The following is a 19,134-nucleotide window of genomic DNA, read 5'->3' on the forward strand; positions in this document are numbered from 1 at the left end:
TAAGAAGAATGATGTTTTGAAATGTGTGTGAGGACAGAGTTAGCAGCGAAGAGCGTGGAACTGCTGAAAGATGAGATTTAAAACTGTGATACTGAACCTGTACTGGATCTGCTGACATAGGTCTGCGCAGCTCATTACCTGCTCTGTGATGCCAAGAGTCTTTCTGCAGAGACTAGGCTCCTCTTTGTGCTGAACGGTGTGCAAACAGAAAGGGGAAAGGAAATCATGATCCTTGGCCATGAATTTAACATACCCAGCTTCATTTGGAGGCTGTTAAAACTTAAGCAAGTTAGCTCAAGGACCATATGTTGTGAAGCATAAGCAATCCTGTGAAGCTCAAAGAAGGGTTGCTCATAAACTGGTTCATTTGTATCCAGCAGGCGAGCAAACCATCTGGAAGCCTCACCCAGAAAAGCATCTCTTCCATTCCCAATGGAAAGATGTGTGATATAGCTCCAACAGCTCAGTATGGATGATATGTATTATTAATTTGACATCTTCTTTTGCCTAACGAGGAAGTACAAGCTATATATCTAGGTCTTTTTAGTTCGTCGTATCCATACAACCTAGATGACCAGCTTCTTTCTAGATGGACATCCTTGTACTGTGTTGCTGAAGTCATGTGTTGCTTCTCTTCTACTCAAGTGGAAGCACCCAAAAAAAAATAATTGTGAAATGTCTTACTCTGAATTCCAAAAGTTGTCATGAAATTCATGGTCACTTGAAAACATATGTATGTGTTGCACCTGTGTAGATTCTAGGAAGCACTTGCCATGCTCTTCACAAATTATTTTTACATTGAACTCTTTGGGTTTCTAACTGCTCAGCTGGTGCTAGAATTACTCGGAAGACAAATGTTCAGCAAAAGCAGATGCCTTGTTCAGGAAGCTCCTACTTCCTGAAGGACTATTTTTATCTTGTTGATGGGCAGGAACTTAAGCCATGTTTTATGAACCACTGAAACAAATTGGTGTCCATTCATCCCTCCTTGGTGTGGCAAGTTCACTCCTGAGGTCAATTCTGTTTTTCTCGTGGTATTTTTGCTGCTGCTGGATGCCAGACAATTGATTTGTGTGTGCTATGAAAATGTCAAAATGAGCAGAAAATATTTATTATTGTTTTAAGTGCCAAAAATTTACTTGGCTCTAGGAGAAATGAAATGAAGGCAATGCCTGAGCAGAATAGGTTACTAGGTAATAAATGGAAGAGAAGAGAGCACATTCTAGGAATTCAAACAAGGAGTTCAGTGGAGGAGATGTAATGCTTCATGCAAATTGTTTAGGTTCATATTTATGCTGGAAGGGGACAGGAAAGGGTCTGTCTTTTGTATTCATGTCTCTATATTCAAGCAAGAGCAGAACATGACTAGGAAACTAACTCCTTTGATAATGCCACTTACCAGATGGCCCATTAGTGATACGGCTAGATCTCCCACAGCACACACTTCAAACAGATCACAAATCTAGGAAATTAATTTCCCATCCTCTGTGTAGGGAGACAGATTCAAGGAGCAGGTCAGTAGGGGCAGGCAAGAATGGGAGACAAAGAACGTTTCCATTGTCTGTAACTGGGATAAAATAGGTCTGGGGAACTGCACTGATAACTGAGACCAACCTGTCAAGTAAGTATGTTTCAAAGAAATGAAAAATAGGTGGTTGGATGCTTCACTAGAATTGACTGATTTCTCCAACAGGGCCATTTGCTTCCTTTGAAAGGAAGACATTAGGATTGCTGCTTTGAATGTTGATGCTTGCAAAGTGTACCCAGCAAACGAAAGCTTTTGGGAACATGCATTAGATTCAAAGATGAATGAACAGTCAGACAGGACCGACTAATACCTGCTGAGAGGAGACTGACTTGAAGCAATGAAGCCCTGTCACACAAAAAGGATGTAAATCACAGCTGGATAATTGATTTATTTGGACTTTTGTGGCTGCTTCTGCATGGTGGATGGCCCTGCAATTTTGGTAGGGGGCTGTCTTGCATGGGGAAGTGTGTATTGTGGGGTGGGCTTCAGGAGCAAATGTCATGCTTGCAGAAAATGGTCAGTGAAACCTCACATATGATGAGGTTGATTTCTGAATGAAAATCAGAACGAGCTCTGATCTTTAAACTTTGTAACTGGTGTCCCTGTTACTTGCCCTTTATCTTTGTCACATCAAGCAGTTCCTTTGACAGTATCATCTTCACATTAGCTGTCTACACTTTGTCCATGTTATCTGATATTTGAAGTGAATATACTATTTGGGGATAGTTCTCTCAGTAGATCAGACTATTTTAAGCTACAAAGCTTCTATGAGAAGTAGAACTGAATATTTAATCTCAAGTGTAAGTCACTGAGTTCTTATTGTAAATATCCTCTCCTGCAATGTTGTATAGAGAGTGAGAAATTAAATCCTTTAAACTCTTGGTACTGATAGTTTATGCCTCATCCTAAATTGGCCTTGGCATAGAGAGTACTGGCGGATGGTGCAACTATGAACATAATGTAGTCACCTTAATTTTTTGTTTTTTTTTTTTTTTAAAAAAGGCAGAGGTTGTCTTCTTTGTGTCAAGCAAGCAAGATGGATACAAACAAATCCTTTATTCTGATTTCCATCACTGAAAACGAATTCTGAAGGTCAAAAGATTAGTAAATACTGGAGTTGAAAAGTTTTTTCTAGTTAAAAATCTTTAAATTATAGAATTGTAATTCACCAAATGCAAAACAACAGAAGAGGAGGTTAAAGGATGAGGGCAAAAACCAAAGTGTTGTCTTTGGGAATTTTTTGTTTGTTTGCAGGGAGGGGGAGGCTGTTTCTAAAGTCTGCAGATAAATTTCTATTTTTAAGTCAAGTCAGACAAGAACATCCAAGAAATCCATAACTAGGTCATGAAGTGCAAGATTGCTACTTCCAGCAGTGATCTGCCCATGCACAGCAGTGTTGTGTGCAGGGCCTGGAGTCAGCGGGGTAAAATCAGCCCTGCTGACTGGGGCTGTGGACGCCCAACAGACCTGGGGGGGTCTGGGAGATGCAAGTTCAAGATCCATCTCCAGCTGCCTGATCAGAGCAGACACAAGCTTGGAGGTCCCTTGATGTGAGATGTGTGGGTTCTTTTCCCCTAGTTTGGAGTGTGAAGTTTACAAAATGCAATTATCTGGCAGAGCAATAATGTCGAGCAGGAGGCCCTGCAATTAAATCCTGGTCAATAAATGTCTTGCAAGTGTGTTCCCTAATTCCTGGAATACAGGTGACCAGAGGGAGTAGGTGAAAAGTGAGGGCAGAGGATACAAGGGCAGTGGGGGGGAACTGTCTTTTGACAAGTTTTTGAAGGCCTCAGTTTTTTCTTCATTTCTTTTGGAACAAAAATTTATTTGAGGCCCTCTTCTTATTTTGTAATTTTTTTCCTCTTTTATTTCTACTTGGCACAAGAAAGCATTCTTGAAAGAAGCACTATCTTGAGTCTCTTGGAAGGAAACCTAGCATTAACATTTCATTTATTAAATAGTCCATATTCAAGGTGAAATAGAATCTTGTAGGAGAAGTAGGATGCAGTTGGATAGCAAATGGATATACTGAGCTTACTGTTTTCAGTAGGATTCCTCTCTTTAGGAGAAAAATTATTGCACTACTTTGTTTTAAAAAAAAAAAAAAAAAAATCTATATTTTAGTCTCTTGACAGTTTGTTGGAAATTTCTCATAAAGGATGGAAATTTCCCTGGGCTTGTCAGCCTCCTTTGAGAAAGGCAAAAGCTCATCGTGGTGATCTGACACGTGGCACAAAATGTGAACAAAAACCAGAGGTCACTTGTTTTGCTGCTGGTACAGACAGGCCCAGAATCTTTTTTTGCAGAGGTTCACTGACACGTAAATGCTTTTGAACAGTCTAATCCAGGTCTGGTCTTTGAGAAGCCTTTAGATCTCTGTCCTCTCCTTTGGCTGATGTAGCATTCTTCTGATAGGCTTGGCAGGAATGAATATGCACCTGCACTCGACATCTTCAATGCATAGTCCAGAATTTCACCTTCAAGATGGCTTCATCAGCAATTTAAAATGTCAGATTTTGCTCAGAAGTAGCTGAGGCTCAGGAAGGGTGAAGTTGGAGGCATTCAGATTTAGGAAGAAAGCTTTGCTGAAGGATGATCTTGGCCAACTGTATCTCCTCACTTTAAAATTGTTGCTTGGAACAGCAGCCCAGGTAACAAACACTAACAACATGGCAGTGTTGTGCATCGTGGACATTGGTCTTCCAGGCAGTTGGTGCAACAGAACAGCAGCGGAGTGGGGAGATAGGAGTGAAGAGTCAGCTGTGTTGAGTGCCAGTTGCAACCACCAGTGCTGGGCTAATAATAACTTGGAGTAGAGAAGTACAGTCAGATTTCCACAAAACCTTCATTAAAGTAGTACTTAAATATTTTGATGAAAAGTGAGGGCTTTCAAGAGGGAATCAGTCATTTTCAGACAGTTCACTGTGCAGAACATGAACCCTTTTTTTCTGCATGCAGATTTTTCCCCAGTGAGGTGTGTGTGTTTGTGTGGGGTTTTTTGTTGTGTTTTGTGGGTGGGTGGGTTGTTTGTTTTTAAACAACTTCAGGTTCGTTCTGTAAAAACATTCCTGAAAAAATTGTTACTGGATAGGACCCTGAACATGTGCTGGTTTTTAGTCCTGGTCTTTTACTTTTTACTCTTTTTTAGACTTTTACTTTTGCTAGAGGGAGGAGATCAAAGATGGGTAGAAATGTAGAAAATGTAAATTCCATATTTTGTGGAAATGGTAAAAGAAAAAAAGCCATCAAAACCTTCTATTTATAAACTGGAACTGCTTGTCAGAGACTCTTCAAGATGCTTTTAGACATGCTAGCTCTCTGGCAGCAAGAATTCCCCCACAAATATACATGATGAGAGGATAAAAAGAGCTATGAAACCTATTCTTTTATTCTTGCATGTTGTTCAGTGTGCATTGTTGCTAACGTGTCATTCGCTATTTCAAAATCAGCAATTTATTCAGTGACTTCGGGCCGTTATCGCTGTGTGTAAATTGTACCTGTTGCTGAATATCTTGGAGAAAGGTACATTAGAATCCCAAGTGGGATGTCTTGCACTTTCCTGTAGCTCCAGGAAACTGTTGAGTCTGGCTTTTCGGCTTATGTGCAGAACTAGAAAGGAATTGCCTGGGGAAAATGTCACAGAATTGGCCTTTCCTCTCTGCAGTCCTGATTGTCCTGAGCAGAAGACACATACCTGTCTTGGAGTGAAGCGGGTGCGAAGAGGAGTGTATGCTGGACTTCTGCTCCTCTTCCTTGGCTCCTAAACTAAGCTTTATAAAAAGGCATAACTTGGAATAAACCAAGGGCAGAATTAAGTAACATCCCGCAGTAAGCCTTGCCTGTTGCTTAAGGGGCAAATCTTGCCTCCCTCTCCCAGACAAGAGCATTTACAGGCATGTTGGGGGTATGTACCTCCCCCCCGCCATATGAACTCAGTCCTCAGACAGTCCCTCTTCCAGCCCCCCTCAGTCTTTTTCCCCTTGCGAACTGCCTGTGTGAAATGCTGGAAAAGCAGTTTACAAAAGTGCTGAACCGACACAACTCAGGTGAGGGCCAAAATAGTAAATGCACCCTGCTAGAAATCTGATCTGTCTTAGACCAGCTCCCAGACACCACAGGGGCTCCTGCTTCCACATCCAGAGACTGCTGGAGTCAATAGCTCTGATTCAATTTCTGTTGGCCTTTGGTTAAATTTCAGAAGTAGCTTACACCTGCGCTATGTTCACTCTGTTGTTTTGTTTGTTTTTTTTAAAATTGCTTCTAGGAAGAACGATGCTATGTACATTCACCTGGCACTGGGGGAAAGAGACCCGTCCTAATTATTTTGCTCTGTCAGCTGGTGAGGACAAACAGAGTAAGAATATAAAGCAGTGAAATCTTCCTGTGCTTCATGGCCCTAGTACTCCTCTTGCATACCCCACGTGTGAGCATATGCAGATCTACTTTGTGCTGTATGCTTGCTGGGATCTAGGCATAAGAGCAAGGTTATTCATCAGAGAACCGTGTCTTGGTAGGCCGGAGTTTAGTGGCTTGGTACCAACCAACAAACTCATGAACCACGCCACTTCCTTCCTAGCCATGGTAGCAGGAGACGTTAAGGACTACCAGGCAGTCGCATGGAGAGGAGAAAAGGGATGATTTCAAGTCACAGCCGTGCTTTTCCTCTGTGCCATGAGTTCTGGCCCCATGCTATATGACTTCCAGCTCTTAATCGGGAAATTTAGCAGAACATGTAATGGTGTAACTAGATGGTATGTTTACATTGGTTAATTGAAAGTACTTTTCCCTGGAGGCTAATTACAGTGCAAGCCATTAAATCACAATTAGGATTTGAATATCCAAACCATTATGAATACGGTTTCTGGAAAAGGAAGTGCAGTGCTTATGGCTGGCCCCAGCTAGGTACTTACATTTCAGTTTTGTGCAAGAATACAGAATCTGATCGCTTTTCTCAACTGGTGACCTGGCTTAGCAAATCTCAGGTATCAGCCACAGCTGGTGGCAGATATTATACTTCTGAGAAAGTAAATTCATTCTCTCAAAGACTGTACACCTTTCTAAATACTATGGTAGTAAGTGCGCTAATGGAAAACCTTAGATTCTTTCATCTGCTGGAACCAGCTGATTCTTCAAAGTATAATGCTTTAAGGAAACCGTTTCTGATACTATAGAGTATTCTGATACTACACAAGGCTACTGGCCTTGCATTGTTATTTGTATGATTGGACATTGGAGAAAAAATTCTGTCCTTGACCTCATGACACTGCAGCTTGATAATCTTTTATTTCTCAGTTAAACAGTGGCCTGACATACAAGTGCACTGAAACAGATGAGTTTGGCCCTTTGGCTTATCTGTGTTCTATAAAAATTTCTCTCTTATCACAGTGTACATATTGATATCTGTGTAGGCCAATGACTGCTGATACAGTCAGTAGAAGGAAGGATACTACTGGTTGTTGGACAGAGAAAGCTGTGGTTCTTAAATCTGGTCTTCCAACTCTGTGTTTGACATCCCTGCTAAATCCGATATGTAAAAGTAAAAATCCAGCAGTTTCTATAGCCTAAGGTGAAACAAGGAACTTATAAAATCTTTATGGATGTGATAGGAGCACAGAGGTAAGGCAGAGCCACTGCATTTAGCAGCAATGCCGAGTTACATGGTTACTGGGGTATAATCAGGGCTAGAAATTTCTGTCAGTTGGTGTGTGAATAGTTGAGGAAGAAGGACAGATCTGAGTGCATGTGGATAGATCACCACTGGCTTTTGCTGCGGAATATTGCTGTTGTGTCATATTGAATCTCTAACACTCTTTTTTTCACTGAAGGAAGCTCTAGGATACAGTTGGACTGAGCTTCAGATTGCACTCTCATGTCTGCTATGGAGTCAATCCTGTTCTACACCGCTGCAGTTCCACTGAATCATTAATGCTATGGCTCAGCCTGGGGTCTAGTACTCAGCTCTTGTGTTTGTGTTTTGGTTTTTAGTGATCTCTCTGTAATATCAGTAATAGGTATTGCAATAAAGATGTTAAATACAGGGCATCTAACTTCAAAGGTTCAACTGAAGCAAGAATGGCTACAGTGCAACAAAAAAAGAAAATAAATATGAATTCTTTTTTACCATTTAAAGTTTGAGGTGTAATCTAGCAAGCTGGCAGATACTTTTTTTTTTTTTTTTTAACTAAGAAACAAATATTCTTCCTTAACTAAGGGTCAAATCCTAAATCAAGTAGGAATATAGCATGGACCAAATACTCTGTGTGCTTTCTTTTGCTCTAAAACCAATTATTTGTCACCTAGGCTTTCTAATAGTCTTATTCTAGCTATTGAGCATTGCTGAGCAGATGAGGTGGGGAAGGCAAAGGATACGCCCAGTTCCAAAAGACCACCATTACTAAGCTGAAAAGCTGAAGGATCTGAGATTTGGGGTTTGCTGTGGTTATTGTGAAGGATTCAAATGCCATCTGCCTTCCCTGGACATGTGTGTGTGGTGCGTGCATGCTACGGGGAGAAGGCAGGTGGGCAGATTACCTACACTGAGCTCAGGGTTGTGTTGCTGGAGGTTGAGAGTGAAGACCCTGAGAGGATTTAGTCACCAGACACTTAGTATGAGTCACGTAGCCAGGCCAAGATAGGAGACACCAGGAAACTGGCATCTAAGCTGCTACCCCAGCCTTGCTGTCACACTAACAAGAGGGTGATGAACTTTTCTTGGAGCTTTCTAGAAAGGAGAGCTAATGACTTTGGAGTTTTGGAAGCTTTCTTTGAATTACAACCTTCCTTTCTATTTGTGTTCTCTGCTGATGACTGTAATTCTCTTTTCTTCTCTTTATGTGAAGGGATAATTTGATGGTTGAGTATAGAAAGTTACGAGTGACATGCTAAAGAAGTAAACAGCGGTGGTGACGATATTGCAAGCTAATTTTGTAGCAGTTGATGGTACTGTGCTTCAATACAGAGGAAAGTTTGTTTTGTGTATGTGTTTGTGTGTGTGTATATATATATATATTTTTTTTTTTAAGACAAGCTATAAGTATAAAAAGCTACCAGTGACTCCTGGAAACCTGAGAAACAATTTGAGCCTCATTTCTTATTTCTGACTGTAGTCAGGAATAACATAATTGTTACAAGTGGTTTACAAGTCAGATTTAGACTCTTTTCCTCCAAGCGCTGCTCTTGTTTCTGGCGTTGTCTCAGTTTCCCTTTTGGATGAGACAGAGCTCCACCGAGACAGTTTTCCCGTAGAATCTTCTGTCCCTTTCTGCTCATCGTGGGTTGTTATTCCTGACAATGCCTCATCGTTACTGCTGTGGGGAAGGCCCAGTCCGGCCCTGGGGTCAGCAGTCAGCCGCTCTGTGGCACTAAAAGGTTATGTGGATGTTATTCAGGCTCATCCACGCTGGTGTTGCAGATTGGTAGCTGAAGACAAGAACTGTTTGTGCTTTCAGTGGCAACAGAAAGCAAATCCTTAGCGTGAACTCAACTGAATTTCTTAGACAAGCTCCCAGTGAATGTGGAACTGGGATTTGATTTTAATTTTTCTTGAGTAACCAACAATACTGTTCTATCACAGTCATTGCTATTAGCCAGTAATTACAAGCCCGTAATGTTAAAACAGCATCTTAAATCCGGTTTAATATTAATCTGTGTCAAATTTACAGTGACAGCAGGCTTGTATTACCAAGGAATATTGATGTAATTATCCCCTTGCAAGAATACAATACTATAATGCAACAAGCAGAGATTTCCTTTGGAGGAAAGGAGGGGTGTAACCAGCTCTGTAGCCACTGCTGGTTTTATAGATTTTGTTTATGCTGCCTGCTGGCTGTCATGTTCCCTTGGTTTTCCTTTCACTGACAGAGTGGTTCAGATTTGAGAAAGAAATTTGGAGGAATGAACCAAACTTTTAGGGATATACCTTAAATACTAGGATTTGAGGAAATTAATTCCTACATAATCTTTGAGCAAAAGGAAGAAGCTGAAGCGGAAAACATTGGAACTGCCTATTTCCCCCTCCCTCCATCTTCTGTCTTAGTTCACCTTCCAACCTCTTTGGCAAAGAGGGATATTGGAGCCCTCTATGCAGGGGCATGGATTCAGCTGAGCAGTGGGGCTGAAGGTAGCTCCTCTGCTCAGTCAGCATTTCTGTGCAGGAGAGTTGGTTCTTGCAAAACGAAACTTTGATGTGGGAAAATATCAATACATCCAAAGCTGACAAACTAAACCAGCTTTGATTTTCCTGCTGGGAAACAATCCAACAAATTGTATTGTGTTGATTAAGGCATCAGCCTGGACCTGAATTGTCTCAGTAGCACATGGAAGTTGTAGGGTTCTTGATTGTGTGCCTCCTGATTTTTTTTTTTTATTTTTTATTTTTTTTAAACCTGCATTTTGGGTAGAACTCCTCTGCCAAAAGCAATCTTCTGTCCTACACTGTGGTCATGAGATGTCCATGATGCAATTTAGTCACCAGAAAGCATCGTGATGAATAATACAAACTATAAGTGGTTCTGCTGCTGTGTTTGGCAAGGAAAGAGGAAGAGACATTAAAGCCAATATGCACCAACATCCCTGAACAGAAATTCTCATTCTGAGCTTCTCATCATGCCAGGAGTTTTTGCATTTTAAAATGTTAAAATACCACTGTTCTTTCCACAGGAAGGGAATTTTGCATCTCAGTTTACAGCTGCTTTCATATTGGTTTGTTCAAACTTTCCCACTTCCTGGTGGAGTAAACACAACGATGCTGATGGTACTGCAGTCACAGAAAACAAGTGAGATTTTCCTGAGAGCTTCAGGGGGAGGAAAGTGAGACAGTTACTGCTGCCTAGCGCAAAGGGCAACAGGACCAGGATAAATATTAGCTTCAGTCAGTAGGCCCTAGTCACTGATATTTATCTTTCTGGAGCCTCTTTACAGACAGATTTCTTTATAAATGTGAGAATAAGTACATACAGAGATGGCAGAGGCAAAATTCTTCAGTAAGAACTTCTTTGACAGAAAATGGAATAAGGACTTCCTTGACTGTTTGAAAACGTTCATGGAAAGTGTTTGTTTTTCTCCATTTATACTGGGAAGTCTGAACATCAAATTTTCTTATGTTATCTGCCACACATGGGATACAGTAACAAGCAAAGAAGAAAAGGTGGGAATAATTCTCTATGCCACTAACTGTCCAGCTTGTATATCCAGAATTTGCACAGAGAACCAAAGCTTAAATGGATGTGACCCCAATTGATTTTTCCTTTCTTGAGAATTCAGTCTCAGATTGTAAAATCTGATTCAATAACAACAGTTTCTGATCATCTCAGGAAGCATTAGGTATATTATTTCTGCCTTTATTCTTTGATATACGAACTTTCTTTCTTCTTTAAAAGGAATGAAGTTCAATTAGTCTTCATTCACCAAGTGTTCCATGTTGCCCTGTATCGGAACCTTGACCTCATCAATATTTACCATTTCATAGACTGCAGTATTTGTTGCTGAATTAGCAATTATTTGAGATTTTCCTCTGAGTCAGTGATAGAACTATTTACTAATGTTTGACAAAACCAAGGGGTGAGGGAGTGTGGGATGCAGGGGGGATCGGAAATATTCAAGATTTTGGCTTGTTAAAGCCCAAAGGTCTGTAAGGTTCATCTATTTTGAATCGTTTGGCTTGTGCAGCATGTGGCTGTCTGGGCTGTGACCCGTCTGGGTGCACTCTCACGTCCGTCACTGCACAGCTCTATAATCTAATTAAGGAAAGAGCAGGAGTGAGGGAACCTCGGCTCCAGCAAGCTCTTCTGTCTCTTGATGTTTTTTGTTATTTCCAGTTGGTCTGTGGGACTGCAATTCTTCCATCAGGGATTTCTTTGGTGATTTGCATTGCCTCCGTGAATCTACATTTCAGGAGTGAGAGTGCAGCTACAGCAAGAGTGGATTTGTTAACATGGCACCTAAAAATAAATAAATTACAATCAATGACTTCCCTTTTCAAAGGGGACATTAAAAGTAAATCCAATAGAAGACTCACTGGGTACCTAGGTGCCAGACACATGTAAAAATACATATATTTCACAGCTGTATTGAATAGGAAATATCTTTCTTTTTTAAGATGCAGGGTACCAGTCAACAGGCCTTTAGGTGGCTGACAAGTAGTGGGCTTACAAAAATCACCACTCCCATTCACACTACAGAAACAAGGGAGTTCTTAATGATGAGTATTAATGCAATTATTATTCAAGGTATGAATCCAGCTGCCCTTTCTTGTCACAAGAGCGCTATTTCCCCATAAGAGCTCCATTGATAGTGTCCTAGCATCTGCTGAGACCCATCCTAAGTACGATTAATTCTCATTATATTTCTAGTTTATAATGGGGCACAGAGCAATATAAGTCCTGGAGCAGGTAATGTTTCAAAATAAAATAATACAAATTAAATGCAACGCAGATGTTGCAGCACGTCAAATTATATTTGTATGGCTGCCAGAAGAAGCGGCTGTGATAAATGAAGGTAGAAAATAAAGATGCCCAAACATTTGCAACAGAGGTATTGTCAATGATCTCCAAGGCAAAAAGACCAGGAACCAAGGAGCTGCAAATACTGCAGGTGCTGGTGGCAGAGCTAGGAGAGGCGCGGACTTAGAGACGTTTCGGTCAATGCAACTCAGGAGTGGGGATAGCCATCTGCATGTTGGGGAAGGGATAATCAATATATTGGCTCATTCTAAAAACATTAGTAGTACAAGCTCTTTTGTAGGTATGTCTGTAGGCCAACAGGATGGTGGTATAGGTTTCTTAAGAGAAAGGGGACATGTCAGGCTTCTGGGTCACAGTTATGAACAGTATAAAAAGCTGAGTCTACACCTTTGCTTGGCTGTTGTCCCTTCAGTTAAACCTGAAACAAGATTGATTGCATTGAATTAATTCTATGCCAACTTTATCCATTGTTTATAAAGAAAATTTAAGAGACATAAAGGGCTTTAAGGATAATAAAAATAGGTTAACATTGAATTTTACTACCATGCTTTGGAAGGATGCTTCCCACTCTGGTTGTTGAAAATGAGTTAATAGTCCAGGGAAGCAGGCACATTTCTCCAATTTTATTCATTTTTTATTTAAATGGAATGACTTGAGCAGCATCTGCCTGTTGGTAACTTCCCCAGAGGATGCCAGTGGAAACTAGACTTTCCTACCCTACCATGAAATGAGGTTACGCAGGGCAAAGCAAAATCATTTCTATATACCTCTCTATAGGCCTGCTTTAGGCTTTGCTAAAAACAAGATTCTTAGGGAAGCAATAAATATTTCTGATTTCAGGTTACAAGGTCCCAGGTTCAGTTCCTCCTGCTAGAAATCTGGTCACAGTCAGCATCTCTAGCATCACCTGTCAGTAAAAGCACAGTAGTCCACGAAAAATCTTCAGTGACTTCAGTTAGTACATGCAGTGCAGGTATGTGGCTTTTTCTCCATTCTACAATCACACATGCACTTGAGCACACTGAGATACCTGTGTGGTACTCAGCCTCCTCTTTGGATTGCTGCCTGTTTCTTGGACTTACCTTTTTCAATACCAGACAGCTTCAAGGCAGTGTACCTGTCTTATGAGTAACTGTGCTGACCACAAAAATCAGGTTGCTCTCTGCAGAAGGACAGAGACTCTGTATGCCCTGACCCCTATGGTGCACACACAGGAGTGAAGCATTACTGCTGCTTTGTGTTCCTATTGATTCCATGAATAAATGATGGGCTCCTTGTAATGATGAAGTGGTAACTATAGTTTCCTTAAGGGTATAAGTGCCAAGCTAAATATTTAAAGCCCGCATAAATAATTGAAGTATCAGCCTCTCTTCAACAGAAGGAGATTGGGTTTATAATTTCGTTTCTCCCTGAATGATCTCCTGCCTTCTTGGTGCAGAAAACTCATCTGGGAACCACAAATTATTTAGAAGGTTGTGTCGCTGTGTTTATTTTTGTACCAAAACCAGATTTGTGTTACTTCTGCAAGTGTATCGGCAAAGCGTTTTAGTATTTCTCTGACACGTAATAGCATGGGTGGGTGGGCTCATAAACCAGGGAGCACCTTGCTAAGGTTCAAATAGTCAAATCCTTAATGCTCTGCCATTTGGGCTTTTTATTTCTTTATGGATTTTATGACAGACAGGGAACTTGGTGCCCTTAAGAGTCTCATCTTCATGGTGGCAAAAGGTTTTCTTAATTATTCTTTAATAAACGTTGTCAAAATTAAAGGGAACATGAAGAAGGGAGATCACATTGCCACAGGGTTCAGGGGAATATCAGAAGACTTGAAGTGAAGGCTGGGAAGACACAGGGAGAGTTTACTTCCCCCCCAAAAAGGCTAATTTTGGCTGTGAGGAGGGGGTTAACACAAATGGCAGAGTTCAGTAGAAAGCAGGATGTGGAGGAGGATAATCTGGGAAACAGTTTTAGAGGTACATCCCATCTAGGCCTGGAGTTATATAAGGCTCGTGGGCAGGGAGCTCTGGAAGGTAGGATTCCTATCTCCTCCCTGCTGTTACGTTATCTTAATTATCTTTGTGAGGAGGAGCAGTATGTCTTCTTTGAGAAGACAAAAATTTAACAGTGTCAGCATCCCAGGTGAATCTACCACCTCCTATGAGTCAATACCCTGGCTCCCAAATGCTTTTAAAGCCATATACCTCTGAACAAGGCAGAGCAAAGCATTAAAAATAGCAGAAAGGTCCATAGGCTCTGGACAAGTGCTGTTCTTTTACTTCTTGCTTATTAGGTGAGTTTATTAAAGGAGGTGGTGTGTTTTCCTGCTTTTCAGCATTTTCTGAATTGGCACTGGGTTCTCGCTAGCTGAGCCACAGAAAGCTCCTCTAGAAACTTTTTGTGCTATCAGCCTGCTGGATTTTATTTGAGATCTTCTGAGGAGAGGTTTTCTCAGAAGGTGGTTTGCGAAGAAGCCATGCATAACTAGCATTACACTGAAGGATAAATGTCCTCATTATGCTACCATTTGGCAGCACTTTGCTAAAGACAGCAAGATATTTTATGCTTTGCTGTAATAGACCTAGAAAGAGAAAAACTGTAAGCCTGCTGAGATCCCTCCCTTGCAGCTTGTATAAATTCTGCAAAGGAAATGAGAATTTGGACATTTGGATAAGTAAGTATAGTAAACCTGTAAGAGTTTGCTGTAACAGAGGTCAGGTGGGTCTGGCTAACAAAGCACTTGACTTTGAGAGCCACTTCTGCATGCAGTTTGTTTGTAATGTAGGAGGTAGAGACGGTTTGGTGTCCAGTGAGTGTCCTTGTAAGACATTAACGAAGTCAGGCTGTGTATTCCAAATGTCTGCTAAGTTAATCTTTACAGTGGGTTCCTCTAGTGATATTATAATGCAAGTGTAAGTGTAACCAACAGAGGAAGATATATGAGAAATACTGTGAAGTACGTAACAAGTAGAGTTTACCGATGCATATATAAATTCCCATGGTCTGGGGATACAAGCAGAGTAGCTAGAGACAGGAGAAACATTCTGCTAAGATGAGATCTTTGACACATCCTTTAAACTGTTTCTGTCAAGTCAGAGAGAAAACTATTGAGTATACAAACTGCTAAGTGCATGGCTTGGATGAGAAACTTCTGTTGTGAACATTACCGAGGGGTATAAACTATGTATTTTGACGTTTTGAACCATGGAAATGTATAATATTTCTTATAGTAACTTTCATAATCTCCATATAACTCCAATGAAGAACGAATCTAATAAAGATCAGGTGTTTAACCATCCTGTCATTTTCTTACAGTTCAGAGGTCTGAAAGCAATCAGGAAAAATTGAATTGAATGTAAATATATGTATTGTTATTCAGTCTATATGATTATGTGTGGTAAAGGGTAGAAGAGGTGAAAGGTACTTTTTATCTCAAATTAAGTTTAACAAACCTTTAATAGGAATCAGCGGGAATTTACACGAATGCCCTGAGTTATGAATTGTGGAGCTCTGCAGTGGACAGTGTCACTGAACCTTCACTCCTGTGTGGGACAGAAATCTCTCACATATGGGTAGGGGGACATTGCTGGAGCGAGTACAGGGTTCCACTATCCCAGTTAAATTTGCCAGTGAACCTGAGTTGGAGGTGTGAGCTGCTTCTGCAGGTATAACTGAGTGGCTGCAAGAGAAGCGATTGTATTAGGGAGGGACACAGACTTGCTGGCTTTTGCATACTGAGATGGGCAATCATAGCATGTGCCAAGTGTAGCTTTGGGTGTGGATAGCATAAGCTTGCCCCAGGATCCTTTGTATTTCCCATGAGAACTATGCAATCCATGATGAAAACCATGCTGCTGTGTCTTCATTGCCGACACTAGCCAAGGCATCTGGGTGGAGGCTAATATGTGGTTAGCTAACTGTACTTATGTTTTCAGCTGCAAAGGGCTTGTCTACAGGTAAAGCCATTCTTGGTCTGCTATTTTGGACCAGCCACGTGTTAACTCCCATATTTCAAATGTCTTTTTAAAAAAGTTTTAATTCTGTTTAAAACTGATGCTTAATAAACGTAACTAGTGTGGAAAATTGTGGTAGCAGAGCTCATCTGTGAGGGAAGTTAGAGCTAACACCTAAAAATCCTCTCCTTAAAACCTTAAAAATGGCCTTGCAAAGGTCTCTAAGTGATATATTTAAACTGCTGGGGTTTCCCTGTCCAGCCTTGTCCCTCTTGATTTTATTGCATTTTCTAATCACCTGAAGCTCTCTGTGTAAAAGCATGAGAGCTGAGCTCTCAGTAGTATCTTCCTGACTCAGGAACAACAGGTATAAATGGCACAGAACAGTAGCTTAGTCAAGCTGTTTGGTGGCTCTCTTGGGTGAGCTGAGGCCTTTGGAAATACATTGCTGATAGTGTGTAATTGCTTTCTGAATTGGTCTTTTCGAGAGAGTAATTGTATTATAGGAGCTACTGAACCTCACCGCATGATCTTGCAAAGAAGTGCTAAGCTGATCGATTCCCTTTCATGAAGTACACTCGTCATTCAATAAGCGCTGCTGCAATGTACCCTTCTTAGCCAAGGCTCTCTACTTTTTAATCCTCCACTACTGCATTATCAGCCACTCCTCCAGAGCTGTGACTTTTTTGTTTGTTTGTTTTGCTTCATTTTGGAGTTTAACTCTTAATCTCTACCTCTCCCATTTCAGGTAAAGCTGGAGTATGCAGAGTTTTCATCTGGTATGGAGTTTTCATGCAGACAGACCCTTTTTGAAGGAAAACTATGTTTTCTTACTTTGAACTAGTCAGTAAAGCCCATAATGGGAAACTTCACAAATTTCTTTGGTATTATTCAGATCGTCTTGATTCCATCAGAAATACACAACCTCCCCCAAGCAACACTCCAGCCTAGGAACACAAGCTAGAAACCCATGGATAATTGATTTTGCTCATGGAAATTCTGCATGCTTTGGCTAATTCGGAGATATGCAACCCTCTTGCTCATGCATATTCTGGATCAAAGTCTAGAGATTTACTACTCGCGGGCATGGAGCCCTGCCCTGCTTGGGAGGGCCACCAGTCAGCCCTGCATGGTTTCAAGCTGTACAGCTCCTTCAGATATTGTCATTCATGGATTACACTGAGCAGTTTTTAGTTTGTTGTGGTTTAACCTGGTAGGCAGCTAAACACCACACAGCCCTTCACTCCCTCCTCCCCCCAGTGGAATGGGGGAGAGAATCGGGGGGGAAAAAAAAAGCCAAATTTGTGGGTTGAGATAAAGACAGTTTAATAGGACAGAAAAGGAAGGGAAATAATACAAATAATAATAATGATAAAAGAATGTACAAAACAAGCAATGCACAATGCAATTGCTCACCACCTGCTGACCGATGCCCATCCCATCCCTGAGCAGCGATTGCTGCCCCCCGGCCAACTCCCCCAGTTTCTGTACTGAGCATGAGGCCATATGGTATGGAATAGCCCTTTGGGCAGTTTGGATCAGCTGTCCCGGCTGTGCTCCCTCCCAGCTTCTCGCTGGCAGAGAGTGGGAAGCTGAAAAGTCCTTGCCTAGTGTAAGCACTGCTTAGCCACAAGTAAAACATCAGTGTGTAATCACATTATTTTCATACGAAATCCAAAACACAGCACTATACCAGCTACTAGGAAGAAAAGTAACTCTATCCCAGCTGAAACCAGGACAAGTTTTTCTGATGAGTTGGGCAAGAATTTGTTTCCAAAACAGATGCACACTATTCCAAGGAGGAGTCATTAGGTGCTGCGCTCCTTTGGTTTTGATTGTCTGCCATTATTTCTTTTATGTTGCTTTGATTTGATTATTCCACCCGATGTGGAGCTGTAGATTCTTTATTGCTCTGATTGCATGATGTTGTGTTTTCTCTTGCTTTAATAAGAGGCTTGCCAATTTGTTTTTCATGATTCATCTCTGGATGTCTTGAGGCCTCTTATTTTTGATGAGAATTTCACAGCTTATATTTTCCCAGTGTTTAGGATGAATGCTTATTAAGCTTATCATGATCCTTAGGCATCAGCTCAGCAAGACACCTAAGCATGTGCCTGATTTTTAGCATATGAGTAGTTCCAGTGATTTCAAGGGGATTTACTACACATATCTTTAAAGATAGATACAACCATATGTAATGTGCTGAACTGGGGCCTTTGTTCTTTATAGAACAGCTTCTGAAATAACAAATTGCAGCTTTGGCATTGTCTTGGGAATGTTTTCTTCATGTGTTGTTTGAGATTTGCCAGACTCAGTCACTCAGAAATCACGAGTCTACGTTCCCCTACCATTCATGACATGGATTGGACAATCAAGAAATATTTTAAAAGATAAACTGTTGGAATCTTTCTTTCTATTTGGTTAAGGGTTGAGTTTCTTTCAAAATCATCAGGTATAAAAATTAAGCATTTAAAATGAAATGCAGAAGACTTCATTTAATTTCATATCTCTAGGAGCCAAGGTATTAAGAAAAACACAAACTGTGATTCTCAATAGAGGGAATTTTGTCCAGGTCCCATCTCCAGAGAGTTTTAGGACTTTTCAGTGAAATCTTGAGTTGTCAGAAAATCAGCTTTTCCCAGAAGCATACCAGTTTCAGTGAAAGATTGTCAATTAAGAGAAGTGGTTACCTCTAAGTCAGGGAGAATGTTTGACTACATCTAAGCTATATTTTAGATAAGGGTATTGAGACCAAACTTGCCAACCACTCAGACTGTTGAACCTCAGAAATATCTTTGGGGCAGGTTTCAGTGAGCAAAATAAGGAATCCATAGGGAAACTTTAAATATGGCCAAAATATCAGAGCACACGTAACTCTGTTTCTGCCTACATATGAATGTGTTTCCCATCCATCTTGGAGAGGGAACCAGAGATTTGACAAGTTGGCTTGTAGTCTGCTGTAGAAAGGACCAAGTATCTCACGGGGATAGAGATGATGTATGTAATTTGTAGGTGGAGCGGCATGGTCTCAAGTGCATCTAGGCTTCCCAAAACTAATAGTAGCCATGACAGCATGATTCAGTTCTAAGTTCTCGAGATGCCTGTGCTGTTACAAAATACTCAATCTTGCTATAAGCATGCACTAGTGTCCCCTGGCCCTGTAACAGAGAAGGAAATAGCTTTCCCATTCTGCAGG

At 40.9% G+C, this 19,134-nt stretch overlaps 1 protein-coding gene and 1 long non-coding RNA gene across 3 annotated transcripts in view; both read left to right on the top strand.

Annotated features, from left to right (window-relative positions):
- Window positions 1-19,134, top strand: part of ASIC2 (acid sensing ion channel subunit 2) — a 515,886-nt gene that overhangs the window by 155,455 nt on the left and 341,297 nt on the right. The window lies entirely within an intron of this gene.
- The window catches only part of LOC140662328 (uncharacterized), a 116,017-nt gene that overhangs the window by 5,955 nt on the left and 90,928 nt on the right, over window positions 1-19,134 (top strand). Inside the window, exon 3 of the long non-coding RNA XR_012046057.1 lies at window positions 12,829-12,961. This is a non-coding gene — a long non-coding RNA (uncharacterized lncRNA). The remainder of the gene's footprint in view (window positions 1-12,828; window positions 12,962-19,134) is intronic.

The sequence above is a fragment of the Ciconia boyciana genome, chromosome 22, assembly GCF_034638445.1.
Source record: "Ciconia boyciana chromosome 22, ASM3463844v1, whole genome shotgun sequence".
Lineage (NCBI taxonomy): Eukaryota > Metazoa > Chordata > Aves > Ciconiiformes > Ciconiidae > Ciconia > Ciconia boyciana.